This window comes from Canis lupus, chromosome X, assembly GCF_048164855.1.
Source record: "Canis lupus baileyi chromosome X, mCanLup2.hap1, whole genome shotgun sequence".
Classification (NCBI taxonomy): domain Eukaryota; kingdom Metazoa; phylum Chordata; class Mammalia; order Carnivora; family Canidae; genus Canis; species Canis lupus.
In genome coordinates this window covers 9,068,118-9,086,650 of record NC_132876.1, presented here as the reverse complement: position 1 = coordinate 9,086,650, position 18,533 = coordinate 9,068,118, and the positions used below count along the sequence as shown (strand labels likewise).

At 43.3% G+C, this 18,533-nt stretch overlaps 1 long non-coding RNA gene and 2 pseudogenes across 1 annotated transcript in view; 2 read left to right on the top strand and 1 right to left on the bottom strand.

Annotated features, from left to right (window-relative positions):
• LOC140628744 (uncharacterized) overlaps positions 1 to 18,533 on the bottom strand; it is a 122,193-nt gene that overhangs the window by 78,868 nt on the left and 24,792 nt on the right. The window contains exons 2-3 of the long non-coding RNA XR_012026730.1: positions 14,990 to 15,116; positions 14,565 to 14,805 (exon numbers count right to left, since the gene is read on the bottom strand). This is a non-coding gene — a long non-coding RNA (uncharacterized lncRNA). The remainder of the gene's footprint in view (positions 1 to 14,564; positions 14,806 to 14,989; positions 15,117 to 18,533) is intronic.
• LOC140627790 (large ribosomal subunit protein uL29 pseudogene) lies at positions 2,137 to 2,724 on the top strand (annotated as a pseudogene).
• LOC140627789 (ATP synthase subunit f, mitochondrial pseudogene) lies at positions 4,776 to 10,376 on the top strand (annotated as a pseudogene).

Sequence of the window (18,533 nt, the reverse complement as noted above, 5' to 3'; positions counted from 1 at the left end):
CTAAGTGGAATTAGGAAAACGCATGAACAAAATGAGAAATTCAACAATAAAATAGAAACGATTTTTAAAAACCCCAGAAATTCTAGGGTTAAAGAACACAATGAATGAACTGAGGAATTCAATAGAGAACTTCAACAACAGACTTCACCAGCAGAAGAAAGAATAAGTAATTGGGAAAACAGGTCATTGAAATCATCTAGTCAGAGGAGAAAAAAAAAAAGAGTAAAAAAAGTCTACATACATTACAGAATGCTCTTAACAGAAACAATCTGCATGTTATTGGAGTTTCCAGAAAGAGAAGAGAGGGAGAAAGAGGCAGGAAGCTTATTTAAAGAAATAATGGCTGACAACTTCTCAAACCTGGGGAGACATTTGGACGTCCAATTTCATGAAACTAATAGGTCATTCCAAAATTCCAACCAGAGAGGAGTTGGGTGGGGGGATGGGTGAAATAGACAAAAGGGACTGAGAGTACATTTGTCTTGATGAGCACTGAGATATGTATAGAATTGTTGCATCATTGTATTGTACACCTGAAACTAATATAACATTGTATGTTAATTATACTTTAATTTGAAAAATTCCAACAGAAAATGCTCTTCTCCAAGACACATTAAAATAAAACTATCTAAAGTCAAAAACAAAGAAAGAATTTTAAAAGAAGCAAAAGAAAACATTTTCTCACATGTAAGGGAACACCCATAAGGCTATCAGCATATTTCTTAGCAGAAATCTTGCAGGGCAGGAGAGAGTGGGATGATATATTCAAACTGCTGGAAAAACCCTGCTAACCAAGAATGCTTTACCAGGCAAAATTGTCTTTCAGAAATGAAGGCAAGATAAAGAGTTTCCCAAACAAACAAAAACTGAGGGAATTCACAACCACTAGACTTGCCTTACAAAAAGGAGTTCTTCAAGCAAAAACAAAAGAACAATGATTAGTAATATGAAAACATATGAAAAAATAAAATATACCAGCAAAGGTAAGTATATAGTCAAATTCAGAATATTCTAACACTGTAATATTGTGGTGTGTCAATCACTTAACTGACGTATAAAATATTAAGTACAAAAGAACTAAAAATAACTATATCTATGATGATTTGTTAAATTATATACAATATAAAAAGAGGTAAACTGTGACACACACAAAAAACATAAATATGGGGAGAAGTAGGGTAGAATTTTTATGTGGGATCAAAGTTAAGTTACTATCAGTTTAAAAAAAGACTATTATCCATAAGATATTTTATGTATGCTCCATGGTAACCACAGAACAAAAGATTATAGCAGATACACAAAATATAAAGATAAGGGAATCAAATCATACTATTATGGAAAAGCATCAATTTACAAAGGAAGACATCAGAAAAGAAAGAAACATTGCAAAGCAGCCTGAAAACAATTAATAAGATGACATCAGTAAGTTCTTATCTGTCAATAATCACTTTAAATGCAAATGGATTACATTCTCCAATCAAAAGGCATAGAGTGACTAAAAAGGTTTTTTAAAAAGATGTAACTATATATTGCCTACGAGAGACTCACTTCAGATTTAAGGGCACCTACGTAGAAACCCAAAGTGAAGGAATAGGAAAAAAATATTCCATGAAAATAGAAACCAAAAGAGACCAAGGTAACTATGCTTCTATCAAAGCAGACTTTAAATCAAACCTGTCACAAGACAAAAGAAGGTGACTGTATAATGATAAAGGGGTCAGCTCATCAAAAGGATATAATGATTGTAAATATATGTACGCCCAACAATGGAGCACCTAAATAATATTAAGCAAATATTAACAGACCTGAAGAAAGAACTGACTGATGGATAAATAAAGAAAATGTGGGATCCCTGGGTGGCGCAGCGGTTTGGCGCCTGCCTTTGGCCCAGGGCGCGATCCTGGAGACCCGGAATCGAGTCCCACGTCGGGCTCCCGGTGCGTGGAGCCTGCTTCTCCCTCTGCCTGTGTCTCTGCCTCTCTCTCTCTCTGTGACTATCATAAAATAAATAAAAAATTAAAAAAAAAAAAAAAAAAGAAAATGTGTGTGTGTGTGTGTGTGTGTGTGTGTGTGTGTGTGATGGAATATTATTCTGCCTTACAAAAGTAGGAAATCCTAGCAGCGGATTGTGCAGACATGGCCAAGATTAAGGCTCAAGACTTTCACAGCAAGAAGGAACTGCTGGGCAGCACCGGTGGCGCAGCGGTTTGGCGCCGCCTGCAGCCTGGGGTGTGATCCTGGAGTCCCAGGATCGAGTCCCGCGTCAGGCTCCCTGCATGGAGCCTGCTTCTCCCTCTGCCTGTGTCTCCGCCTCTCTCTCTCTCTCTGTGTCTATGAATACATAAATAAAATCTTAAAACAAACTTTAAAAAAAAAGAAGGAACTGCTTACACACCTGGAAGACCTGAATTTGGAGCTGTTCCAGCTGTGCGTCACCAAAGTGACAGGTGGCACGGCTTCCGAGTTCTCCAAGATCCATTGACCGTGTTCTCACCATCATCAACCAGACGCAGAAAGAGCAGCTCAGGAAATTGTACAGGTAAGAAAGCCAAGCCCCTGGATCTGTGGCCCCAGAAGACACGTGTCATGTGCCGCCAACTGAACAAGCGTGAGGAGAACCTGATGACCAAGAAGCAGCAGCAGATGCAGCGGCTGTACCCACTGTGGAAGTATGCAGTCCAGACCCGGGCTTCAGCATCAATAAAACAAAACAAAACAAAGTAGGATTTCTCCTTTTGCAACAGTGGGGATGGACTTTGAGGGCATCACACTAAGTGAAGTAAGGCAGATGGAGAAGAACGAACACTATGCTCTCACTCATGTGTGTTATCTAAAAAGGCCGGACTCATAGAAACAAGAAGTAGATTGGTGGCTGTCAGGGGTGGGGAGGGTGGAAATGGAGAGATGTGGATCAAAGGATACGGACCTCCAGCTATAAGATGAATAAGTTCTGGGATCTAACGTACAGCGTGGTGACCAGAACTCACAGTGCTCGGTCGTACACTTGCGAGCTGAAAGAGAGTAGACCTTAGCTGTCACCAAAAGACAATGGTAATTATGTGAGAGGATTGACCTGTTAACTAACCTTATGTGATCATCATTTCACTGTATATGTTAAATCTCTTCTCTACACACATTTCACTCTAATTATCACAATGGGCACCTAAAACTTCTATGTGCTATATTTCAATATGCTTCAGTAAAGCCGGAAAAAAGTGATAGCAAAGGAAATAGAAGTGATTCAGAGGACAGAAGAGGAGGAGGAGCAGGAAGAGAGGAAGAAAGGAAGGTGGAAGAGGAGGAGGAAGAGGAAGACGATAAGAAAAAGAGCTCCAGCAGGAGTAGCTATAGCCAGCATTTCCGTCCGTGAGGGGGCGGAAGTAGCAGCCCAAGAGCAAAGTGTTTTGCATCCACAAGAAAAAAAAAAAAGCAAGAAGATGTTATGAAATAGGTATAATCAAAAAAAGTTCTTGAAACTTAAAAATATGGCCACTAAATGTAAAATGTAGTTAAAATATAATATGGACATCTCCTTCTAGGCAGAAGAGAACTGAAAGAAGAAAACTACGAGGAAAAGTGTAAAAGAAATTCAATACAGGCTGCCTAACACCCAACAAACAGATGTTCTGGAAAGACAGAGCAGACAGGAGGAATTGAGAGAAGAAACAAAAGCAAACTTCCTGGAGCAAATGGACTTCAGTGGCCCGAGCGTAGGAGCCCAGTAGGTGCCCAGCCCAGATTCAAGGTGACAAGTTCCACATCCGGACACATCATTGTGACATTTCAGAACAGAAATTTAAAAATTAAAAAAAAAAAAGGTATTTCAGGGACACCTGAGTGGCTCAGTTGGTCAACTGTCTGCCTTTGGCTCAGATCATGATTTTGGTGTCCTGGGATCGAGCCCCACATCCAGTTCCCTGCTCAGCAAGGAGTCTGCTTCTCCCTCTGCCCCTCCACCCTGCTTGTACGTGCACTCTCTCTCTCAAATAAATAAATGAAATCTTTCTTAAAAATTAAAAAATAGGGATCCCTGGGTGGCGCAGCGGTTTGGCGCCTGCCTTTGGCCCAGGGCGCGATCCTGGAGACCCGGGATCGAATCCCATATCGGGCTCCCGGTGCATGGAGCCTGCTTCTCCCTCTGCCTATGTCTCTGCCTCTCTCTCTCTCTCTCTCTCTCTCTCTCTCTCTCTCTCTCTCTGTGACTATCATAAATAAATAAAAATTAAAAAATAATAAAAAAATAATAATGAATAAATAAAAACCCCCACACAGCCAAAGTATTTCTCAATGTTGAGAAAAGGATAAGATGAATTTTCAAACGTGCTGAAATCCATGTTCCTCTCGGAAAGCTAACAGAATGTATAAGGGAGTAAGCAGACAAAGACATGCAGTCAGGAGGCAGTGTATCAACCTAAGCGAGCAGAGAAGACATGTCCCAAGCATCACAGCTGTGCGGCAGGCCTACCAAGCATCCTCTTACCACATGAGTCGTTCAGAAATACTGTCTGAAGTTGTTCGAAGGTAAGTTTGTTAATATATTACTTCGAGTTACAAAAGGAATCAACAGAGGAGCTTTTAAAAAAAAAAGCGAAAAAACCATCCTGGGAGAAGGTGGAGATGTACCATGTACAACACTAGTAAATCAAGGGACAGTGACATATATAGTTCTTTAGAAGCTTCTCAGTAACCAGAAGCAGGAGTTAAAAGAGCTAAAGGAACAGGGCTGATGGTTGAGAGACAAGGAGCAAGGGAACGTTGCTTTTCATTGTAAGCTGATGAAGCTGCTGATGAACGGAGTGGATCAGAGTCAAGGAGACCAGTCAGGGGCTACTGGAACTGTCTGGCCACGAAATGTGGAAGTCCCGAAGGAGAACACTGGCGGTGAGCACAGAAGAGAAACCTACTAGTGGGCAACCAGTGTATAGTTGAAGATGACTCCAGTGTTTCCAGATCGAGGGATTTGAGTTAAAAAGCTTTCTTAATTCAAAACAGTGTTGGGTTGTTTGCTTGGTGGTTTTTTTTTTTTTTTCTGTTTACACGCAGCCCTCTTTATGCAAATAGAAAAATTGCTACACCAGTGGAGGAGACCTCATTGGTCCATTTTCATTATTGATATTTTCCAATATATCCTTTACATGTAGTAGTGTCAGGCTGTATAACTCCAAAGTTTCAAGGGTACCCACAGCTCAATCACTCCGAGTGGAATGGGGAAATACAAAGAAAATGACTTTACAGAGTGTTGTAGAAAGAGACTTTTTTGATGGCGGGCAGAGTAGGGATTAAATCAGTGTGGCTTCATCTATATATCCAAAAATAATCACTATTGTAAGATAAAAGAGTGATTTTTTTTTCATGGGAGATTAAACTTGCCTTTAAAATCTCTCTGCTGGGGGCACCTGAGTGGCTCAGTGGTTGAATGTCTGCCTTTAGTTCAGGGCGTGATCCTGGGGTCCTGGGATCGAGTCCCGCATCAGGCTCCCCGCAGTGAGCCTGCCTCTCCCTCTGCCTGTGTGTCTCTGCCTCTCTCTGTGTGTCTCTCATGAATACATAAATAAAATCTTAAAAATAAGATAAACTAAAATCTCTCTGTTGACTTCTGTAACCAGGGATGTTCCACACCTCTGTGTTAACAGAGCAATAGTGAAGCAATGGTAGGAAAACTGAGGCTGGGGATGCCTGTGTGGCTCAGCGATTGAGCACCTGCCTTTGGCCCAGGGCATGATCCTAGAATCCCAGGATCGAGTCCTGTATCGGGCTCCCTGCATGAGCCTGCTTCTCCCTCTGCCTGTGTCTCTGCCTCTCTCTCTCTCTCTCTGTCTCTCATGAATAAATAAATAAAATCCTTAAAAAAAACTGAGGCTGTTGTGACATTTTGTGGTCAAGTTCAACACCACAGCTTATCTCCGTAATTATGATATTTAGCAAGGACATCACCAAAAAGGGTGGGAACATAAACCAGCACAGGAACCTCTGGGATAGGTCTTGGGCATGAGTGAGAACAAAGTCCCCCAGAGCACCCACTGAGCTCCAAGAGAGGCTGACTGAAAGGCCACTAGCTCAGATGATGACTATGTAATCAGATAGATTAGCAGATAATCTGTGCAAAGTGCTTAGGAAGCTCCTTGAACTAGAATACTTAACAAGGTTGACTTCTTTCTGTCTGATTGATAAGGCATGAAGAACATTCCCCCTAATAGATGATTTCAAAAGGAGATAGAGACATCTGGGCTTGGAGTTTTAAAAGATGGATTGAGCACCCATCCGCCTGTCTTTCCTCTCGGGATCCTCTCGGAATTATCGAAAACGATTGCTGGGGCAGGGGGTGCGGTGGGAGAGAAAAGGCCGTTGGGGTGCCAGAGAAATCAGAAAGGCAGCGGGCAGGAGACTGAGATTTCTAAGGAATCCTGGATAGCGGGAAGATAGTAGAATGCCTGCGAGATGAAACCGAGGAAACCATGCAACACCCTAGCCCAACTAGCACAGGGCAAAGAGGTAGGAGCCATAAGGACAGTACTACAGGGACGCCTGGGGGGCTCAGCAGTTGAGCGTCTGCCTTGGGCTCAGGGCGGGATCCTGGGGTTCCGGGATCGAGTCCCACATCAGGCTCCCCGCACAGAGCCTGCTTCTCCCTCTGCCTATATCTCTGCCTCTGTGTGTGTGTGTGTGTGTGTGTCTCGTGAATAAAATCTTTTTAAAAAGGGACAATTATTACAGATTCGAGGACATGTGGAATGGCTAAGCCAGCCCGCCACTGCGTCCCAGTCGCTGTCAGTCTGCCCAGCGTGGTGTCCAGGCCCCAGGGCTCAGAATCCCGACAACTGCAGACATAGGGGGTTCGCGTGGGTAGGGCCCTGGGTGCCAGTGTTAGGGACAGAGAAGGAGAGCGTGAGGTTACTCTGAATCTTTGTACAGAGCACTCAGGGACAAAAAGAAATGAAAAGACAAAACTACAGGACGTCTCGCTGGCTCAGTGGTTGAGCATCTGCCTTTGGCTCAAGTCATGATCCCAGGGTCCCGGGATCGAGTCCCGCATCGGGCTCCCCACAGGGAGCCTGCTTCTCCCTCTGACTATGTCTCTGCCTCTCTCTGTGTGTCTCTCATGCATAAATAAATACAATCTTAAAAAAAAAAAGACAAAACCACATTATAAAGACCTCCGCTCAGAAGTGCAGTACACTAAGACACCCACCCCCTGCTTCCCCCAACACCCTCGGAGTGAGACCCCCTCCCTTCTTCAGACACTTGTGGCCATTCCATTTGTCAGCAGAGCCTTTGGGGGGGGGGGAAAGCAAGCAAAATAGATGGGTGGTTTTAAAAGTGCTGTAAGCATTGAGGCCCTGCAGAAAGTTCAGTGGGTAAGAGAGACCGTTGGCCACTTAACCAGCTAAGGGGAGGCTGCAAAATGGATAGGCCAGCTGAGGATTTGACGCAGAGACTCCATCACACATCACTTCTCAGTCCCGGATCCCACCCAGAACAAACAAGTATCCATTAACCTTTAGATGAGGAGGCCCCTTCTCCTTCTCTTTGCCATCCAGATGCTCAGGAGCATGGTTTTTTGTTTTGTTTTGTTTTGTTTTAAGATTTTGTTTATTCATTCATGAGAGACACAGAGAGAGAGAGAGAGGCAGAGATACAGGCAGAGGCAGCAGAAGCAGGCAGTCCGATGCAGGACTCGATCCCAGGAATCCAGAATCACCAGGAGTGTGTTTTAAATGTGCGATGCTCTAAAGGAGAAATTATCATTCTTGCTCAAAAAGGTAGTTTGAAAAGCACCATGCTCAAGAATTCCTCTTACAGTCTTCTTCTGATGATGAATGTTGGCCCAGTGATCTTTTTCCCCCCCTCCCCGAAGCACACTGTATTTCTGGAAATGCAGATAAAACGCAATGCAGGGAAACTCAATCCTAATTTTTTTCCCTTTAAGATAAGGAGTGCAGTAATCGGGAGCTACCTGTCATGGCACACGCAAACATTTGCAGCTTGGGGTGACAAGAGTCAGAGCAGCAAACCCCAAGGCTTTCTTCTCTCGTCTCTCTCGGCGTTCCTCTAGGGAGTGCACACTTCTCCGGGGAACACAGGGGCGGCTGGGTGTTGAGATTTGATAGATAGAAAGAGCTTGTGGTTATTTATAAAATCTACTTGTATAAAATAAGCTTCTGAAGGGTTCGAGTGTGTGCATTTCCTGTGAGTTTTGCTTCTGCAGCTGCGGCTTAGCACCCAGGCTGAACGTGAAGGTCAGCTAGCGATGATTAGCCCTGCTTCTTCTTAAGACTCTGCCCACAAATAATTAAGTGCCTTAGGAATAATGTGCAGAGCCAAGAGGGAAGTAGCACCCTGGCCATGACTAGGGACGGCTGTATGGGATGGGACTGGATTGAAACCGCACCTTCCGCACTGAGCAAACTGCACTCTCCTAAACCTAGTAGGCAGCTGGAAATACCTACAGCATCCTGTATTCACAAGCATATTTGATACTCCCTGACCTTCATCCTTTGAAGGTAAATTGTCCGAAAAATCCAGATGCCATTAGAAGCAGAATTTGTTTTAAAAAGTTAATGATTAGCCTAGGTATACTCTGAGTCAAAAGCAGTATCTGGTGAGAAAAGAAGGCAATTCGTTTCAGCTGTTCCTGGAAAAGTAGTTGGGATGGGCGATTCCAAAGTGGAATGGTTCAGCCTCCCTAGAATCAATATGTGGTGTCCCCAAGGAAAACAACAGGAAGGATTGCGGGGGGGGGGGGAACGGTCCATCAGGTGCCACTCCTGAGAACAGAAATGTAGTCTAGTGCTTTATTGATCACCTGCGAGTTGGGGAGATGAACTCACCAGGGAGGAGGGCTGTGGGAATACTGGCAGGCAAGGTGGAACGTCCATGCAGCACTGGCCACAGGACAAGACTCACTCATCACAGATAAAATCCAAAAAGATTTACGGGAAACTTAGCACCATTATGAGCGGAGAATGAAGGTGGGTGAAAAAAATCAGGAAACAGTTGGGCAAAGTACAATTTCAACTACCATAAACATTAGACGTGGAAAGGCGTCTATACAGGTTTGAGAAAAAGAGATTGCCTACAAGGCTGCTGAATTTCATGAGTGCTCCCACAGTTGGACAAACTGGTGGTGGTCCCCAAATGCTTGAGAGGACTGGGCCAAAATCACTGTAATGCTAAGTGGGTGGGATCATGCACCAGAAGGAAGGGAGAAGACTGTACCCCAGAGCTAGGGAACGGAAGGCTTATACAGATGTCGCTGCCCATAAATGCCTGTGGGTATCAGGCTCTTCGGCCCTCCAATGCAGGAGAGGTGAGGTCTTTCCAGATTCTTTCAGTGGTTATTGAAATGTTCCCTCCTACCCTTAGTGAATCCTGGCGATGGAGGAAATTAAATAGATCAAGCTGTGGACATCTGGGATGAACGAAAAGCACAGAATGACAGTTCTAGTTTCTTGAATTAAAAAGTCTCATTATTGGGTTGTCATATCCAGAGAAGAAATGCCAAATGCTTAAGTGAACTTGCCTAGAGTTACACTGCAAGCCATTAAGAAGAAATTAAGTAGAGGTGCCCAGAAAATTTGCAGCTATTTTGGTTGATGTTCATTATTTTTAAATAGCACAAATACTAATGGAATTTTATTTTCAGTTCAATATTTAGAGTTTGAAAAAATGTCTTCAAATTAGATTCTCTTGATATCCACTCCTTTCTCCCTGGCTACTGTGGTAAACACTGTTGGCCTCCTACCCAATAGCCTGAACTTTCCCCTTCTTCCTTGCCAGCACAACCCAGGTTTTTGCTCAACCTCCTCTGAATTATCATTTCTTTCCCCATACTTGGGAGATGAGTTTTGATTGGACTTTCTAAACCAAACATTCCTCTCGGTAAACGTTTGGTTTGGCATGGGCAAGTGATATAATTCTGGCCAACCAGACTTTACAGGAAATCTGCTGGAGGCTTCTGGGAAGGTTTTCTTTGTTCTTAAAAAGGAGTATATGAGAGATGTACCCTCTTGTTTTGACAATTAACTGAGTGACCATCCATCGTTTAGAACATAGTCAATAATTGACTGGCACATAACAACTCAGTAATTCTTGGGTATCCATAGCGGACACCCAGGCCTCCAAGACGGCATCACCTGTACCAGTGAATGGGAAGCAGCTCGTGGATGTGAAACTAGGAGAGCTCCCAAGCTGGATACTGATGTGGGATTTCACCCCGAAAGGCATTGCTGGTGCTTTTCAGAGAGGTCACTGTGGGTATTACAAGTATGTCAATGTGAAGAAAGGGGGCGTCGGTGGTGCTTGTGGCTTACGTGCTTTTCAACTACTGCCGTCATTACAAGGAACTCGATCATGAGAGGCTCCACCAATACCACTGAACAGGGCCCAGTGTGGACGCACATTCTGCATTCCTGACCATGACCTTAGCCTGGAACTCTGGAATCCTTTCCTATCCTAATTGAGAATTAACATCCAATCAAAGATGACTGTTAAAAAAATTGTTAGGGGGATCCCTGGGTGGCTCAGCAGTTTGGCGCCTGCCTTTGGCCCAGGGCGCAATCCTGGAGTCCCGGGATCGAGTTCCACGTCAGGCTCCCGGCATGGAGCCTGCTTCTCCCTCCTCCTGTATCTCTGCCTCTCTCTGTCTATCATAAATAAATAAATAAATCTTTAAAAAAATTTGTTAGGTATTAGTGTTGTTTTCTCGCTGTTATTGTAAATGTGCAGCGTGCTGGAGTGGCCGTGATTCCTCCTAGATATGGGATTAGATGTGTACACTACATTTCTATCGATGTAGCTAAAACAAACACTAGCCCGCGATGGAGGCACATGGCCACAGAAAGTGTTTTGACAGTAGCTAGGAAAACAAAGCTTTTCAAGAATTTTTCAACTTTAGCATGCAGAAGCTGGCTCGGAGCTAACAGGACATAGATATGGAGCAGTAGTATTTATCCCACTGTAGCCATAGAGAGAGCTCAGATGCTCCCTCAGTAGGAAGAAGGAAAAATCTCATAGAACTTGTATTTATTTTTCTTCTCCATTCGCTACCTCACTCCAACCCCCCAAACCAAATCTTTCCACATCTATAATTTATGTATTATGTATTGGTCATATGGTAATAACAAGATTATGAGAGCTGAAATCACAAAATAATATATTCTGGAAAATGAAAACTTCAAATTTAATGAAGAAACATTTCAATTTCCAGATAATTTTTATTTTCATTCACTTATCTCTAATGCGAATACTAATGGAAAGGTTTAGAAATACTGGCATATACAGGACACAAATGCCATTTCCTTTTTGAACTCTTGGGCAAGACATTAAAGCATAGCAAGGATGAATATTAAATATTCTAGTTTTATATCTCATGCATATTTTTCAAAAATGCTACTTAATGTGAACAAAACTCATTAATGGGCAGAAAAAAACTGTTTAGCACCATAAAATAAAATAATGCCATACTAGTCCATGACTGGAAAGATAAAACTTACATTAAAATACTAAGAAATTACGTATACATTTACCTTGGCATTTGTAAACTTGTACCTCCCTTCATTTTTTAACTAAAAAAAAAAAAATTTTGACTTTTCATTAGAGCGATGGTAGGGGTGCTGTTAATGAGATTCCAATTTTCTGCCAAGTAGAAGTTTGGTCCAGATGATGCTAGGAAGGGTCTGAACTAATCCCAATTGCTATCTACATACTAAGTTTTAGAATATTGACGTGGCACTTTCTCTATAGTCTTGTGCAAGGCTTCCCCCATAACTGTGCCTCAGTTTCCACTTTTGTAAGATAAGATGCTAAACCTAAAAGTGGATCTAAGATCTGGAAACCCTCTTCACAAGACCACTACTATGTGCTCATCACACAATTTCACTGTTCTCCAGTGCCCACACGAAGACTACATCTTCTGGCCCACCCTTACATGTACGCGAGACCACACGACCCAGTTCTGGCCAAGGGAGTGTGGTGGAAGTGACACATACCACTTCCAGGCTGGCCCCTAAACTGCCCCCATGCAATTTCCCACATTATCCCTCTCTCTCCCATCTGCATGGGTGGGACTGAAGCAGTCCGAAATGATGGAAGAAGCCCAGTCCTCAAGTTCATGGCTGGTGGTAGGGCTGTCCAAGAGGGCTTCCGAAACAGAAACATCCACATCAGATTTTCTGCAAGTGTGAAATAAGCCCATAGTAAGTTAAGATATCACAAATTCCAGGTGGTATGCTCCCGCCAAAATGAGCATGAGCTTGACTAATACAAACACATATACACACAGAACACACAAAGTCAGATCTACTGTTACAGTGACAGCAAAAACCTGAACAAAAGTACCTCCTTTGGCAGGAATTGTAGATATTGTAAAGTCCAACAAGGCTCTGGGAAGAAATAAAAGCAAGGTGATAAGCACAAGTGGAAAACAGCATCTGGACACCTCATAATGGAGCTATCAAGAGATTTTTTTTAAAGCTTTCTACAAAAAAGAGAAAGAAAAAGAAAGAAAGAAAGAAAGAAAGAAAGAAAGAAAGAGAGAGAGAGAGAGAGAGAAAGAAAGAAAGAAAGAAAAGAAAAGAAAAGAAAGAAAAGAAAGGAAAGGAAAGGAAAGGAAAAGAAAAGAAAAGAAAAAAGAAAAAAGAAAAGAAAAGAAAAGAAAAGAAAAGAAAAGAGAAAAGGGGAACCTGAGTGGCTCAGTTGGTTAAACGTCTGCCTTCAGCTCAGGTCATGATCCCAGGGTCCTGAGATCAAGTCCTGTATCTGGCTTCCTGCTCAGTGGGGAGTCTGCTTCTCCCTCTACCCCTACTCCCTGATGGTGTTCTTGCTCTCTCATGCTTTCTCTCTCTCAAAGAAATAAATAAAATCCTTAAAAAAAATCTTTCTACATTGTGAATCTTAGAATTTTGAATGAAAATGCATACAATTAGAGTATTTTTGACTTTAAGACTATGTGTTCTTGGGTTTAATAATGTAGACTGTCAATGTCACAATATATATGTGCATCAGATCATCACTTTGTACATCTCAAACTTACATGACGTTGTATGCCAATTATATCTCAATAAAGTTGGGAAAATGTAATGTAGATTGTCTTAAAATATAAACTACAATCCAGACATGGGGTTTGTAAATAAGTTTCTAATAAACCATAGACTTTAAAATTGTAAGCCCTGGGGGATCACTGGATGGCTCAGCGGTTTAGTGCCTGCCTTCGGCCCAGGGCGTGATCCTGGAGTCCCGGGATCGAGTCCTACAACGGGCTCCCTGCATGGAGCCTGCTTCTTTCTCTGCCTATGCCTCTGCCTCTCTCTCTCTCTCTCTGTCTCTCATGAATAAATAAATAGAAGCTTTAAAAAATAAAATAAAATTGTAAGCTCTGAAAAATATTCCCTATAAATTTGTTTTCAGAGGTATTCTTTTGTACATGAGGATGTCACAATATTAGTTTTTTGTGTCCTTCCTACTTTTCATGGTTTTTAAATACGACATTCTGCCTTAAGGGTGTTTAGAAATACTACTTCATATCATTTATAACCACTATGAATATTAAATACAGTCTACAAAAATGTTTAAACAACTTCATAATCTCAAACTATAATGTTTATATAAGAAGAAATAGAAATAATTTAGAAATAAAGCTGACTAGCACTTATTGTAGGAAATAACATTTCAACCACTCACAGAATAACTTCAAAGGAACAAGGTCCAAGGAGTGCCTGGCTGGCTCAGTTGGTAGGGCATGTGACTCTTGATCTTGGGGTTGTGAGTTCAAGCCCCATGTTGGGCTTAGAGCTTGCTTTTAAAAAATGAACTGAGTCCAAAGCTCAGGGATGAGTAAATGGTGATTCATTATGTTTTCTCTATATATATTTTTTTGTACATATTTAAACATTTGGGGGGGGGATTTTTAAAGGGCATGGGCAGAACATAGGTCCAGGTCCTAATTCCCAGATTCCATAAGTAGGTTGTATGGCAAAGGGAATTAAGGCTGCTGATCACCTGATCTTGAGATGAGAGCACTATCCTGCATGACCTGGGCAGATCCAATGTCAACACAAAGGTCCTAAGAAGTACAAGGCGGTAGGAGAGCAAGAGCCAAGGGAGGAGATGTGCTGCCAGAAGCAGGTTATAACACTTCAGCGTGAGAATGATTCAACCACATGTTGCTGGCTTTGCAGATGGAAGAAGGGGCCATGAGCCAAGGAACACAGATGGCCTCTAGAAGCTGGAAGAGGCAAGGAAATGGATGCTAGGCTAGCACCGCCAAAGGAATGCAGCCCTGCTGACTGACACCTTGATTTTAGCCCAGTGAAACCCATCTCAGACTTCTGACATCCAGAACTCTAAGATAGTAACTCGGTGCTCTTTAAGCCACTAAGTTTGTTACAAATGCGCTACATCAGCAATGGAGAATGGATACAGGGAGAGCCAGTGCATCCTCCCTGCTTCCTCCCTCCCACCTGTGAAGGGGCCCTGTAACGGCCCTTGGAAGATGTCCACATCCTAAGCCCCAGAAACTATGTTCTGTTACACAGCCAGGGGGAATTAAAGTTATTCAGTCAACTGACCTTGAGATGAGGCGATCATGCAGGATTATCTGGATGGGCCCAACGTCACTGTAAGAGTCCTCAAGGCGGAAGAGGGAGGCAGCCTCTAGAGAGGTCGTGCTGTGCTGGCTTCCAAAACGGAGCAAGGGGCCGTGAGCCAAGAAATACAGAAGTGGATCATCCCCTACGGCCATTAGAGGGAACACAGCCCAGCCGACACCTTGACTGCAGCCAGGGAGACCCATCTCGGACCTCTGACTTCCTGTAAGACATTAAACCTGTGCTGTTCCTATGTTATGGCAGCATTAGAAAACCATTACCAAAAAAAAAAAAAAGAGAAAGAAAGAAAGAAGAAAGAAAGAAAGAAAGAAAGAGAAAGAAAGAAAACTGATACCAAAAAAACCTCTTGTTGACCATCTGTCTGTTCTTAGCACTGTGACAGTCACCTGGAGAGATGCCAAGATGGTTCGGCCCCTGCCTTTGAGTTGCAATACAGCGGATACGGGCTCCTGGAATTCCGAGCACATAAACAGCCAACAATCCCTGGGCCTAGCTTGCCCCTGACGAGGAGATCTGTGGGTTCAGGAGGATGGCATTGGAGAGGGCTGACATCATTGGCCAATCTGTCATCGTACTGTGCCACAGGCCTCGCATGTCACCCACCCCTGGGCATCCAAAGGGAGCCGGAGGTGCTGGGTGGCTCGCATCTCCACACTGATACGCTGTCATATAGAAAAGAATCACTGAGCATGGCAGAAATAATCTATGAGCCCACCTTCCCCTGACCTCCTGAAGAAACCCTTTCAGCCCAAAAGCACCGCCTGCAGGATTCATCTCTACCACCACTCAATCCCTCCACGCAGCCCACCCCTCCTTATTTTCAAGCTGATACCCCATTCACCTTCTCCAAATCCCTGCAATTTGTTGCTGTGCGAGGGGACCTAGCGGTGGGAACTGGGGTTCCTAATCTGTAGGATGGGCGGGATAAGAGCAATATCCAGTAGGGTAGCTGACGGCGAGGATTAGCTAAGACGCTGTAAGCAAAGTGCTTAGGATGGTGACCGGTGAGTCCCCACTCAAAGCACAGTAACGTGATCCTCATTCGCTGGGGCCCAGGCGCCCCCTGATCATGAGTGGAACGATCGCACATCCAGTTTGCACAGGGCAGCCCAGGTCAAGCCTTGAGTGCCCAGGTTAGTTATTAATAGCACCTCCTTTTCATTCACCAAAATGTCCCCAAATGGCACCTTAATCATAAGGAACAAGGCAAGAAGCCGCTTGTCAGAATCCAATGGTCAGATCAGCATCGGCAGAAAAGCTGGTTTGCAGCAAAACATCTGGCTCGGGCTTCTTCAGTCTTCCCTGGCTAAGCAACAGGCTTGGTGCTAGGACCAGAGATGACACGGCGTCCCTGGACCGGCCTAAGGCTATGGAAAAGGCTACGGACAGAAGACTTCAGAGAGACGTTCTATTTCTCTTCTCCTTGAACAATTTCTTCTTCATCCTCCCTTATCCGGGGAGAAAGCAGGGATTAGAAAGAGCCAACTCCGCTGCCATTTGATTATTTCAAGCAGGCATTTTTGTCTGTCTCCCTAGAAAGAACAAAGTCAAATCCTTTTGATATCGAATTGCCGCGATGCTTTAAAGCTCCGGAGCTGTGATTATGGTCTGAAAATAGCTCTTGACATAAAACAAAGATTAAAGATTCAGGTGAGTTTAAAGATGGTCTCTCCTTAGTTCTGAGGAGGCTAAAGCCAGGGTTAGACCAAACAACAATTTATTACAAGGATAGGATAAGGAGCTTGTATGCGAGCATTTCTTCTCTGCAATAGCTTATCCTTTAGAACGACCCCTTACGATCTTTACATTCATGATTTTGTATGGCTATGGATATATATAGTTAAATTTATATATAAACATACACACATGTGAATGTAATATGTGAAAGAGGACTGTCTGTAGGTATTGACACGGAGGAATGCCTATATCCATGCTGAATTGCAGAAAATAAGCATAAAATTTTAAAATAAAGGGGCACCTGGGTGGCTCAGTGGTTGAGCGTCTGTCTTTGGCTCAGGGTGTGATCCAGGGGTGTTAGGATCAAGTCCCGCGTCAGGCTCCCCACAGGAAGCCTGCTTCTCCCTCTGCCTATATCTCTGCCTCTCTCTCTGTGTCTCTCATGAATAAATAAAATCTTCAATAAATAAATAAAAATCAAAATATAGAATGTGCTTCTGTATATACTCAATAAAGAATCTGAAAGAATATTTCTGGGGAGTGAGAAAGGGGTGGTTGGTGGGAGGTGGGTCAATTTTACTCTGTAGTCAATGTGCTTCTCTCTTGTTTTACTTTTTTTAACTAGAGGCATGTGTTCCTTTTGTACTTAAAAAATGAATGCCCAACTTACCATTTTGATTTTTAAGTATAATTAGGTTTCAAAAGCATGAAAACATCCATTTTAAGACTATGCATTAATAGCCAAGATGGTAAGACCAGAAGGTCAAGGTTTCCTTTCTTTTTATTTCAGTGTAGTTGACACACAATGTTACATTAGTTTCAGGTGCACAACATAATGGTGCAACAAGTGTATACATTATGCTGAGCTCTCCTCAAGTGTAGCTACCATCTGTCACCATACAACCCTATCACAATACCACTGATTATATTCCCTATGCTCTGCCTTCCATCCCAATGACTTATTCATTCCAGAATTGGAAGCCTGTATCTCCCACTTCCTTTCACTCATCTCAGAAGGCCAAGGTTTTATTTATTTTTTTTAACATTTATTTATTCATTTGGGAGAGAGAGAGCGAGAGAGAGCAAGAGCAAGCACATGGGAGCAGGGGGAGGAGCAGAGGGGGAAGGAGAGAGACAAGCAAACTCTATGCTGAGCACGAAGCTTGATGTGGGGCTTGATGAGATCATGACCTAAGTTGAAACCAAGAGTCTGATGCTTAACCAACCGAGCCACCCAGGTGCCCAAGAAGACCAATGTTTTAATTGGACATTATGTCAACTGGAGACCAAATAACTGGAGAGGGAATAAACAGCCTATTGAAAGCATAACAGTCTCATCTTCCCACCTTGTAACTATCATAGTCAGAAAACCCACTTCTTTCTTAAAACATACAGAATTGTGGCAGATGGAATGCTAAAACACCCCTTTGGTGTATAAACCCTGCATAATCCTCCCCCCTTGAGTGTGGCCAGGACCTGTAAATAGGATGGGATTTCACTCATATGAATAGGAGTATGCTATGACATGGCAAACGTGAAGAAATTTTGCTGACGTTATTAAAGTCTCTATTCAGTTGCTTTTAAGTTAATCAAAAGGGAAGTTTTTCCTAGGTGGGCCTGACCTAATCAGTTGAGCCCTTTATAACTGGAACTAGAGGGGTGACTGGGTGGCTCAGTCTGTTGGGCATCAGATTCCTGGTTTTGGCTCCAGTTGTGGTGTCAGGGTGGCGGGATCCAGCCCCATGTCTGGCGCCATGCTCAGTGGGGAATCTGCTTGTCCCTCTCCCTCTGTTCTTTCCCTGCTCATGCACACGCACTCTCTCTCTCTCTCTCTCAAATAAATAAGTAAATAAAATCTTTGAAATAACTAATGAACTAAATACATAAATAAAACTGGGACTAGAGTTCAGAGCCCAGAGGGGCAGCAGCAGACACTCTCCAGCAAAGAAGCAAACTGCCATGTTACGTAGAGGGTTGTGTGGCAGGGAATGGAAGGCCGACTAAAAAGCAGGCCGACTGGGGCTGAGGACCTCAGTTCCAGAGCTTCAAGAAACTGAATTCTCCAATAACCAACAAGTCCGAAAGAGGATCTCAAGCCTCGGATGAGGCTGAAGTCCTGGCCAATACCTTGATTGCTCTCTGGTGACACTGCACAGAGGACTCAGCTAAGTCGTGCCTGGACTTCTGACCCATGTGGACTGTGAGTTGTTAATTTTGGCAGCTTGCTTCATAGCAATAGGAAACCAATATAGG